Raw genomic sequence first — 12,017 nt, 5'->3', positions numbered from 1 at the left:
AGTGACACACCTAGGGAACATCCTTCCACGGGAGACAGTTATGGCGACAATAGACCTACAGGATGCCTATCTACATGTCCTCATAAAGGAGGGTCATCAGAAATTCCTGAGGTTCGCAGTACAAGGGCCAGCAACTACGCTGCACCCACAATACTCAGCTCTCCTTTTTGGCATCTCCTCTGCACCAAAAATCTTCTCAAAGATAATGGCAGAAGCGTTAAAAGGTCTAAGACAGCAAGGTATTGGCATAATACCATATTTAGACGATTTACTGTTCTTTGCGGACTCAGCAAAGGCCCTAGAGAATAACCTGTGCACAAGTATGTCCTATCTGCAAAACCGGGGATGGATAATAAATGCAGAAAAGTCACAGATGACCCCAAGCCAGTGAGTGGTATAACTGGGCTATATACTAGACTCCAGACTAACAAAAACCTTCCTAATGGAAGAAAAGAACAAAAAAATCACACAGGCAGTAACCTTCCTAATAAGGACCAACGCCATAACAATCAGACAAGGTATGGCTGTACTAGGACTGATGACGTCTTCTATTCCAGCTATCACCTGGGCACAGATTCACATGAGACCTCTACAGAACTACATTCTGTCCCAGTGGGATGGCAGCCACTCATCCCTAGACAGGTCCATTCCTGTTCCAACCACAGTCAAACTAACACTACAATGGTGGCTCAATCTAAAAGTGAGGTTCTGACTGAAAATACTGTGATACTGCGCAATGCGTTCCAAATCCTTTATGATCTGATAGGTAGCAGTAATCTGATAGAACACCCATGCGGACATCTTACTACACCTAGCTATGTTTTGAATTTCAGAGTAATTTTAGCAATAAAGTGAGCGTATATAAATATAGTATATTGATATCTGTGATGCTGTTTAATTTGGAAAGCCTAAAGGTTTAACGATGAGCAGTGCAGGGTGTAACAACATGGCCTCCTCCAGCTTCTTTCAAAATGTAACACCAAAACTGCATCAAAGATGTCAATATACTATATTTGCATACGCTCACTTTATTGCAAAAATTACTCTAAAATTCAAGACATAGATGGGTGTAGTAAGATGTCTGCATGGGTGTTTTATCAGATTACCACTACCCATCAGATCATGAAGTGTGTGGAACGCATAGCGCCGTGGAACGCATGTTGTAGCGCATGCGCTGTAAGTGTTGGTCAGAACGTCACTTCTGTTACACGATCTGACAGGTATCGGTAATCTGATAGCACGCCATCCTCAATCACCGGTGTGCTGCCAAACTCCAACTCCCAAAATCTCCAACCACGTCACTTTCCAGCAGCAATAATTGGAGATTTTGATATATTGGCTGTTTTCACAGAACACTGGCAGTGTATACACTACGGTACACCGAGTTGGCTGTTCTGACAGAACGCCTGGAAAGGAAGAAAAAAGTTGTCGCCTCGGAAGCGAGCATGATATTAGCAGGCGGACAAACAATGCCCACTCATCATTATATTGTGTACCGTAGTACCAGTATAGTGCCAGTGTTCTGTGAAAACAGCCAAATTGTCAATCTCCAATTAGGAGATGGACAGTCACCGGAAGTGACGTAGTTAGAGATTTTGGCGAGTTGGAGTTTTTGATGGAACGCCAGGGACACTGACACCGGCGACCTGGAAGTGACGTCATACACGCCGTGCTTCCGGGTCAGGAACAAGGGGAGGAGAGCGGATGTGTGCTCTTCTACCCGGCGGCGCCAGCTATTCTGGTCTCTGGCCTGCAGATGGGTAAGCAGAGCCCGGGATACATAGCATGGAGGCATTTTACTGGTGTGAGCCCTGCTGCTTGCCCCCCAGCAGGGCTAAATGTAGAAAAATTGTACCTGCCCAGCGCACGGGACTGCATGTCCTGGGTGTCGGGCGATACAAATTGCGTGTCCTTGAGGTGTCTCCAAACTTTTCAAAGAAAGGGCCAGTTTACTGCTCTGCGGACTAGGGGGGCCTGATTGTGGCCAGTGAGTGTAGAAACTGTCTCGGCACCAGTGAGAATAATAATGGTCCCAGGGTTTGTGGTCAGTAGGAGGGTAGTGCTCCATCATTGGTACTAGTGGGAGTAATGGTACCCTATCATCGGTATCAGTGGGAGGAATAGTGCCCCATTGTTTGAAGACAGAATATGACCCGAAGGGCCAGAAAGGCTAGCAAAGGGCCATATAGCCAGCCCTCGAGCTGCAGTTTGGAGACCTCTGCCCTAAAGGGAGTGCATATTGCAGATCTTTCTAATAGAAGAGGGACATGGGGGAGTCATATATTTACAAATAGGACTTTGTTACCATCCTCCACTTACAAGCATGTTTTCGGAACAAATAATGCTCACAATCCAAGGTTTTACTGTATGATTATTCTTTAAGGTGGAAATTGTAGGTATGTTGCTATTGGCGGTTTGTGCATTTGCTGGTAGCCATCTGTATGTGTTTGGTGGCAGCGCTCTGGGTTGTGTGTATTTGGAAAGGGTCAAGGACTTTTTCTTTTGCATTGAAAAAAGAAAAAAAAAAAAACTGCTTTTTTGCTTCAATATACTTTAATGGAGAAGCTGCTGCAAAAACGCATTTTTCTGCAATTTGTGTTTTTTAATCTGCCAACAACAAATTGGCCAAAAAAAGGCATAAAAAATGCAAATTGCAGCAAAATCACGTGCGCAAAAATTAAAATGCACAGCAAAAAGCACTGCAGAAACAAAAGGAAACTGCATAGGTGTGTACCGAGCCTTATGCTGGCCACACGGATCAATTTTCAAACGAGAATATTCATACGAAAAAATTTTGTACATTTGCTGAATGAAAGAATGTTTGAAATTCTCACTTGCTTTTAACATTCAGTTTTTTAAAATGAATGTAATTTCTGAATGAAAACCACATAGACTAGGGGTGCACTGAATGGAAATTTTGATGGCGAAAACGAAGGATGCACTAGGCCAAAAACCGATAGCGAAAATTAGTTTTTAAAAAATATTTATATACAATTGTATTTGACTTTTTAATATCAATTGAAATTAATTTAATTTATTGTTGGCCATTACTGGCACCTTTAGTGCAAGAAAAGCTCAGGAAAAATGCAGTCTCTGACCATCTAATGCAGGAGATGTCAGAGACTGCAGACGTGCTATAAGAGATTAATGCAGCCTTACCAGTACCCGGATCAGAGCGGCGATCTCCATGTGTCACGGAGTTGTATTTGAATTGCACAGGCCACAGTAACCGTGTCCCGCCTCCTGTGATCACGTAATGCTGATTCAATGCCCCACCATTGGATCAGTGTGCTGTCTGTCACAGGAGGCAGGACATTGTTACTGCGGCCCGTGCAATTCAGCTCTGTGACACAAGGAGACCGCCACTCTGTGGGAGGGAAGAGGAGGATGGAGGACTGGGGTGAGCCAGGATGACACCCCTGCGATGGGCGGCACCAGGGTCGGGGGCTCCCGCCCCATTTTCGGTGCCATTATCGGCAATGTTTTCCTTTCCGCAATGTGCCAAAAACACAATGTGTGTGGTGTGTGTTTTTTTTTTTTTTTTTTTTTTTTCGGCCGCCGAAATTTCAGTTCATCCCTAACATAGACTGTCAGAAAACTTCTTGGTGGAGGGAATTTTTCAATTTCTAAATTTTTCTGTCACTGTGGTTGAAAACGAACATTGATTTGACCCCACTGACGATTAGAAAACGAATTTGAGCGATGTAAGCTCCATATACAGTTTTGTTCTCTTTGTTGTTTTGTATGGAAAATAAATAATTTTACTTTAAAAAAAAAAAAAAAAAAAATCAAACGAACATTGTTAAAATTACTTTTTTTTTTTTTTTTTTTTTTTTTCTGAAGGAAGACATTGCTTTTGTATGGCCAGCATATAATATATTACAGTTCTGTTTGAAAATGTCAAACTTAATTTTTTTTTTTTTTTTATTTGAAAAAAAAAAAAATTGATCTGAGTCTATTTACCGGATTCAACCTCCTGGTATCTGCAGTATATCTCTTCTGTTATTCTCAGAGTGGATACAAGATTTTACTCCATAACCATATAGTTTGTTATTTATATTTACCACTGCATATAGAAATATTTAAGAATAAATTGCCTTTTTTTAAAAAAAAACTTTACATATTAACAAAATGCTACACCACACTTTTTTTAAGGTTATTAATTTAAAACAATAATCGGCCAACTAATCTATTATGAAAATAATCGTTAGTTGCGGCTCTAATGTAAACGGCCACCTCTGGCTGTATTTTTGGTTTTAGGTTGAGGGTTGGGACGGTGGTAAAACCAAGGGCCTAATTGTTTGTTTTTTCATGAACGATCGCAATCAGAATGGCTGTTTATCAAAAGGTGAAATCTAATCTTCTATTCTGATTCACCCCCCAAAATCTACATAAAGACATTTTTAGTAAAAACCTTAAGATTTTCCTTTAAATATCTTTTTATAAACTTGGTGGTTGTTAAGCCACTATAATCTATTCATGCCATTCCCTTTGTTCCATAACAAAGGGAATGATGCACACACAGAATATTTCACTGTTATTGTTGTGTGATTGCTGGATCATTCACATGTTGCAGTTGTTTGTATTATGCTTGCATTTAAATTCTGGTTTTCCTGTCTTCTGAAGCTGCAGTCTGGCTGTTGAAAATCTGTCCAAACACAAGCTGCAGCTTTGAGTATCTGAAGCACCATGGACTACAAAAATAGCTGTGTGGGTGTGTTGGAACTGTAGGAATTTTCATAACATGACCTTCAACTTTCTGCATATCGCTTAGAAAGCGCACTTGATGCACAGCAATATAATTCACTCTTAGACTGGTACTTTTGAGATTTCACATACCGGTCACTTTTTTTTCCCCCTTTTTTACTTATGTTGTGCTGGTTTGCAGACTGGTGAAAGTGCCTGTCATAGTTACTAAAACTAACATTTAAATGTGAAGGTTAAATCTTTCTTCAGAGCTTTCCTTGTTTGGTTATCTGGTTGATCAAACATTTTTTCCTTTTTAAAGGAGGCTTTTGACAAGAGTGCTGGAGTTGTGTCCAATTTTGATCTTTCTCTTGGGCAATAGCCCGATGTCAGCTGACTCTGGGTTACAGAAGTGCTAAAGTGCACTCCTGTGTAGGGCTGAAACAACTAATCGATTGTGAAAATAATCTATTACTATTTTCATAATCGATTAATTGGCCAGTAACATAATGGGGTTAAAAAAACTAAAATTAGCCCTTTATAGTACAAAAAGAGCAAATCATCGCTACTGTAAATATTACTTTCACAGTTCTACAGTAAAAAATCAACCCCTTACAGTAGTGATTATCTGCTTTTTTTGTACTATAAAGGGCTAATTTTATTTTTTTAACCCCGTTATTTTACTAAACGTCTTACACCTGGTTCACATCTATGTGTGTATTTTGGTGCTTTTTGCAGAAACGCACTACAGTTCATTTACATGGTTTCCTGTGGGACACATTCACATCTATGCTTTTTTCAGCCACTGTGTGTTTGGAAAGGGTCAGTGACTTTTTTTTAATGCAAAACAGTGCTTTTTTGGTTCAATATACTTCAATGGAGAAGCTGCGGAAAAGCATGTAATGCGTTTTTGCAGCAATTTGTGTTTTTTAATCTGCCCAACAACAAATTGGCCAACAAAATGCAAAAATGCAAATTGCAGCAAAATCACGTGTGCAAAAATCAAAAAGCACTGCAGAAACAGATCACAAGCAAACTGCATAGGTGTGTACCGAGCCTTATGCTGGCCACACGGATCAATTTTCAGACGAGAATATTCATACGAAAAATCTGAATGAAAGAATGTTGTTTGAAATTTTCACTTGCTTTTAACATTTCTGTTTAAAATGAATGTAATCTCTGAATGAAAACCACATACACTGTCTGAAAATTCCTTTGACCAAGAAGTTTTCTATTTCCAAATTTTCCTGTCACTGTGGTTGAAAATGTACGTCAATTTGACCCCACTAACAGTTAGAAAATCGAAAACGAAGTTCTTAAAATTACTTATTTTTTTTTTTTTTTTGAAGGAAGGCATTGTTTGTTTTTTTTTTAATACAAAAATTTGATCTCTGAGTCTGATATTTACCAGAGTTACTCTTTTTAATAGTATATACAGTATATCTCTTCTGTCTGTTATTCTTGGATTAGAGATTTTTCTCCCTAATCATATAGTTGGTTATTTATATTTACCACTGCATAGAGATATTTAAGAATAAATTTGCCTTTTTTTAAAAAAAAAACTTTACATATTAACTAAATTATACACCACGCTTTTTATTTTATTTTTATTTTTGATGTTATTAACCGATTAATCGAAACAATCGGCCAACTAATCGATTATGAAAATAATCGTTAGTTGCAGCCCAATTTCTGTGTCCCCCAAAAAAGGTATACCCGAAAACCTTTCATGAGAGAAATAAGGTAACTAAAATAGCTGAACTCCGTGTTACTAAACCCACAACAGTAAAATCGCGGTATATGCAGTAAAGCATGCTTATTATACTCGCTGTGGAACCTAAAGGGTTAATCCTGCACATTGTGTAAAAAGGTTGTTTGATCCTGGCTTCTCTGATCCTCCCCTTCTTCCCCTGTCTCCAATCTATCTCCTGATAGAGCCTTTGGAGTCACTCTGCACATGCTCATGCTGTGCATGTAATCAGCACAAGGCCAATATGCACTGTCCAGACACAGGGTAAAAGGGTCCTGCAGCCTCATAGGACAGTCAGAGCAGATTGAAAACTCCTACATGCTTGAACCAGACACTTATAGACGTCACAAGACTGCTATATAAACCTGATGAGAAAAGGTATTTAGCAGTTTTATATTTACTAAACAAAAATTGCATTTCCCAGTTCTGTGTACTGTGGGAGTCGAGATATAGTGAATGCAGGATCCTGGGTTAAGTAATGCCTAAGTTCTACTAAAATTCTAGTTGCTTGCATATTACGTTTGTCTTTAAGTCATTGATTTGGAGCAAATTTGGAAGTAATAAGTCACATGACCTTATACCTGTTCTGGGTCAGTGATTTAGTAAATACTGAAGCCAATGGTAAGCATTAGAGACCATCAAGCAGCATTCACAGAAGACCACCTCAACAATAATAGCCAAATATTGGAAGTTCTTAGCCTAATAAATTGTAATCCTATACTTGGGTATAATAAACACATTTTCCAGTGGAACGTTGATGCTGTATGTACATACAGTGGGTATAGAAAAGAATCGCCTCCTTTTTAAAATCACATGTTTTTGCTTTGCAGCCTGAAATGAAGACAGTTTTTTGTTTTATCCAGCTGTATTTACTTGGTGCAAGTTGGAAAAGGTATCACTCCCCCTCCTAAAAATGACTTGTAAACTCAGTCAGGTGTACCTAATCACCACCTCAAAGCCATTTGACTTTCAGCTATGATCATTTTGATTAGCTCAGCATGAACAGAACTTTCCTGGAGCATTTCAGTACCTGGTAGTGCAACTGAAGCAAACAATCAATTATGGGTTGCACTGGCGAGGCACTGTCAAAAGATCTCCGGGATAACTGTGGACCGGCACAAGTCAGGAGATGGATACAAAATAGTTTCAAAGGATTTATCAACGCCTAGAAGCACAGCGAAGTTCATTAAGAAATGGAAGGTATTTGGTAGAACACAGACCCTTCCTGGATCAGGACGTTGTTCCAAATTGGATGAAAGAGCCAGGAGGAAACTGGTCAGAGAGCAACTCTGAAGCAGTTGCAGGAATTTATGACGAGTGGTCATTGTGTGACAACAATATCTCAAATTCTCCACAAATGTGACTTGTATAGGGCGGTTGCAAGAAAGCCTCCAAGAAAGGCCATATGCAGTCACGACTGAGCTTTTCTAAAACTAACCCAGAAGATTTTGAGGCCACATGGAAAAAGATGTTCTGGTCAGAATTGTTGGGCTTGAACACCAAATGATATGTCTGGCAGAAATCCAATACAGCTTACCATCCAAATAACGCCATTCCTACAGTAAAGCATTGAGGTGGTAATATATTGGTCTGGGGTGTTTCTCTGCAGCAGGAACTTTAGCACTTGTCAGGATAGAAAGAAAAATGGATGGGGAAAAACGCCATTAAATTCTTGAGGAAAATCTGCTGCCCTTTGCCAGAAAGTTGTCATTGGGAAGCAGGTTTACCTTCCAACATGACAATGACCCCACAAACACACAGCAAAAATGTTCACATCGGTTGAAGGAGAAAAAGGTGAATGACAAAGCATGGCCTAGTCAGAGCCCAGACTTAAATAGTTTGTTACCCTAAAATAAAATAAAAATAGATCCTGTTCCCTTAACCGCTTAAGGACCAGAAGGTTTTGACCAGGCCATTTTTTGCGATACGGCACTGCGTTACTTTAACTGACGTGCGACGCTGTACCCAAATAAAATCAATGTTCTTCCCCCACCCCAACAAATGGAGCTTTCTTTTGGTGGTATTTGATCACCTCTGGCGATTTAAAATTTTTTTTGCGCTATGTTCTCTGCTCTCCCCCCTCCCTGCCTGTCAGCTCAAGACACTGCCCGCCCCTCCGCTACTGCTGCTATAATGCTGCCATCCCATCTGTTATATAACGCTATGTGTCCCAGTGCCTATGCTGTATAAAAACTACGCCTATCTCTACCTTATCTGAGCGTCTCCCAGCGCTCATGCGACTGCAGGAGTTCTCGGCCCCTCCCATTATAGCTGTCAGCCAGGGAGAGTAAAGAGCTGAGGAGTCACATGAGCACCTGGAGAAGCTCTAAGATGAGGTAGAAATCGCGTGTGCTGTTTTATTTTTCTATACAGCCCAGGCACTGGGACACATAGCGTTATATAACAGATGGGATGGTATACATATGATATAGTGGCTTAACCACTTTAAACCACATTGAAAATCTATGGAATGACTTGAAGACTGCAGTCCACAAAAAAAACATTCTGACATGTTGGTGTTCTATCTTTTACTTGGAGTAAATACAGCTGGATAAAACAAAAAATGCCTGTCTTCATTTCAGGCTGCAAAGAAACAAAATGTGAATATTTTAAGGGGGGGGGGGGGTGATTTGTTTTTTTTCTATACCCACTGTATATTATGTAAAGCTGGCTAGCAGTGACCTGGAAAAATAACTCGCCAACTGTAGCTCTCCGTGGTGCTGAATCTATTTTTCTGTGGGGCTTTTTAAACCGTTTTAGTACAATGTTAGTTTTTAATTGAGCAACTGACTTTTGCTCTAACGTGTTTTTTTTTTTCCATTTGAAAGGGCTAACGCCCTCCAACAGACCTCAAGTTGGACCTGCAGTGTTTTTTTTTTTTTTCGCACTGCAATGTGTAGAAGTGTGGCATTCACAATGAATGGCAGCTCACCAATGCATATAGCGTGCATTATCCCCAACACTATGGTGTAAATTTGCCCTTTGTGGTCAGTCAAGGTGTCTATTTTAGGGCTGGTCATAGGTGTTTGTGTGTGTTTTCCAACACTCGTGTTCTACAGAGGTTGATCGGAAATGGCCATTTAGGATTGAAATTTGTCTGGTGCCTGCTGAAATTTGATCCATCTTAAATTTGAATTCCAGGATTTCGGCCACTTTGTAAAAAAGTGAAGGCACATTGAGAGCCAAGTCCAAGAAGGTGCAGTACATCTACTGGACTTCTCTATTTACATTTAGTAGGTTTATAGTACTCCCGAAAGATGGCTAGTGCTGTATTTCTGGGAGCCAGGTTCTGATCTCTGCATCTTTCTTAACAGTAGAGTTGCTGCAGCTGCTATGCCTACCCTTGCCTCCATCCCAATCACAGAAGCCTTTGATATGTGAACATATTCACAACATACAAAGGGCTCTGAATGGGCAGCAGAGGGAAGGGACTGGCATTTATGCTGTCTCTCCTTTTGGACTGAGTGGTAAACCTGTCGAATGTAATAGATAAGGTTAAGAGGCGTCATGCACCTCACCTCGTTGGACTTGCCTAATAGTGTGCCTTCACTTTTTTCAAAGTGACTGAATCCTGTAATTTGCCCGCACCATAGCTGACTACAGTGCAGCTCTCCAGCTCAAGGAGGACACCCCCCCCCCACATGCACGCATCAAGCATACTCTGTGACTACTGTCCTTTGGACACAGCTGATCACAAATCGTGTTAAAGGGCAAATCACAGTGGCCCTTTACTATGTGATCAACTGTGTCCAATCATAGCTGGTCACATGTAAACAGACTTGCAGGTTATCAGCATTTCCTCCTGCGCTGTCAGTGTGAGGAAAAAAAAGCCGATAACCAGCAAGTCAGACCGGGCACAGTGAGTATGTTTACACTGATCATCAGTGCCCATCGTTGAAAATAAAAAAAAAAATTACTTATTTGCAAATTTTTATAGCAGAAACAACTTTTTTTTTTTTTCCAATATGTAATAGTTTTTTTTCTTTAGCAAAAAACTCGGTGATTTAAATACCACCAAAAGAAAGCTCTATTGGTCTCAAAGACACTGGTTCTATTTGGGTGCAGTGTTGCATGACTGCGCAATTGTCATTCATAGTGGGGCTGCTCTGAAAGCTGAAAATATGCCTGTGCAGGAAGGAGGGTGAAAGTGCCCAGTATTGACGTGATTGGGGTTTACAGTCCATTTACACTGGGCATAAACACAGGTCAATACAGGTTTTTGACACTACACATTAGGACATTTAAAGGCATATTTACAGAGAAGTATTTCCAGGCAGATAAAAAAAAAAATCAGAATTGCGTGGCGGTTAGGAGTGTGTGGTTTTTGTCAAGTGTACATTGATTAAAGTGTAAAATGAAGAGAGGGGAATATTTTGGGAAATGGGCTTAGAAAAGTAAATGCCCAAAAACTCTCATAACCTCTTGTGCGATATGAGCCGCTATGAGCATCTCTTTTAGTCTTCATGTACACTGGCAGCTCCTAAACTTGAGTTTGGGAGCTTTTGGTGTGGTTTTTTTTTTTTTTTCCCCAAAGCTCCTAAACTCCATTCCATAAAAGCCTGTGTCAGTGTACACATAGGCTTTTAGCAGAGTTTAGCAGCTGCTGCGGTTAACTGAGCTTCAACCTCCATCTCCTGAATGCGGAAGAATAGCGTTCAGGATAGGAATGTTTTGACAGCGAATTTGCATTTTTTCACACTTTCCGCCGGCAGGGCGTACATGGACGTCGTGCGGCTTCAGTGGTTATACTGGGATAATGCTTTCACCTACAGGCATCATCCCAGTGTCAATCTTTTCAGCCAGTGATTCTGAACAAGGCAGAAGTGATCGGAGTGGCTAATTGGCCACTCGATCACTTCTGCAGGTGGCAGAAAGGGGTCCTGTCGCCTCTTCCGGGCTCTCTGCTCCGATCGCGGAGGCCAGGAGCGATGCGTTGCTGTCTGCCCTGTACAGGGAAAGGAACTGACGTAGTTCCCCTCTTTCTGTAACCCTGGAAACCGGGAGTGACAAATAGTTCATCACTTCTGGTTCCACCCCTTTGTTTACCTGGCCAGCAGTGGCCATGTAAGTAGCCGATCAGACCGATCTGTGACTGATCGGCTACATGGGAGGGCAGAGGAGAGAATTGGGGTCTAATAGACCCCATATCACTCCATAAAGAGGAACTGTCATGGCCCATGCTATCACAAGGGGTGTTGTTCATCCCTTGTGATCGCAATTAAAAAAAAAAAACAAAAAGTGTGTGTGTGTGTATATATGTATATATATGTATATATATGTGTGTGTGTGTATAAATATATATATTTATATTTTGCGCCCCCGTTCCACTGTGCTTGCGCTCAAATGCAAGCGCATACATTACTCCTACATGAATGTGTAAACCGCGGTCGAACCACACATGTGAGGTATTGTCGCAAACATGAGAGCGAGAGCAATAATTCTAGCACCAGACCTCCTGTGCGACTCTAAACTAGTAACGTGTAAAGTCGTTTAAAATGTTGCCTATGGAGAATTTTAAGCGCCGTAGTTTTGCCGTCATTCCATGGGCAGACGTAATTTTAAAGCGTGATATGTTGGGCAT

This window comes from Aquarana catesbeiana, linkage group LG05 (genome assembly GCF_042186555.1).
Source record: "Aquarana catesbeiana isolate 2022-GZ linkage group LG05, ASM4218655v1, whole genome shotgun sequence".
Lineage (NCBI taxonomy): Eukaryota > Metazoa > Chordata > Amphibia > Anura > Ranidae > Aquarana > Aquarana catesbeiana.
This window is presented reverse-complemented; position numbering follows the sequence as displayed.